Genomic DNA, 437 nt, shown 5'->3' on the forward strand with positions numbered 1-437 from the left:
ACTCACCTTTCCCCACAAGCAGATCGTCGCCGTAAGTCATTCCTCTCGAATTCCCCCGCAGTGTTGCCAACATTCTCCTTACCCCTTAACGCACAGGAGTGGGTGTTATGGACGCCTTCCAGCTAAACTTTCGACATCTCGGATACCTCGCGGCCTGTCTGCCTGTGTGGGAAGACATTAAAGAAAGACATTAATGGGAGAGGCGAGAGGAAAAACCCTACTGGGGAAAGATCTAAAAGCTTCAGAGACATTAAAGTCGCAAGATGAAAGAAGTTAATGAAATTTGACGGCGATGGCGGGGAACACATACTAAACAGTTTTTTTTTTCAAAAAATATTTTCATCTTCTTTCGTTCTTTTTCTTTTTGTCTCTATTTTGTATCTAATTAAAATCCAGTACTAGTTTAAATTTGACTTTGTCATCTCAGGAATGATAGT

The sequence above is a fragment of the Penaeus monodon genome, chromosome 20 (genome assembly GCF_015228065.2).
Source record: "Penaeus monodon isolate SGIC_2016 chromosome 20, NSTDA_Pmon_1, whole genome shotgun sequence".
Taxonomy (NCBI): domain Eukaryota; kingdom Metazoa; phylum Arthropoda; class Malacostraca; order Decapoda; family Penaeidae; genus Penaeus; species Penaeus monodon.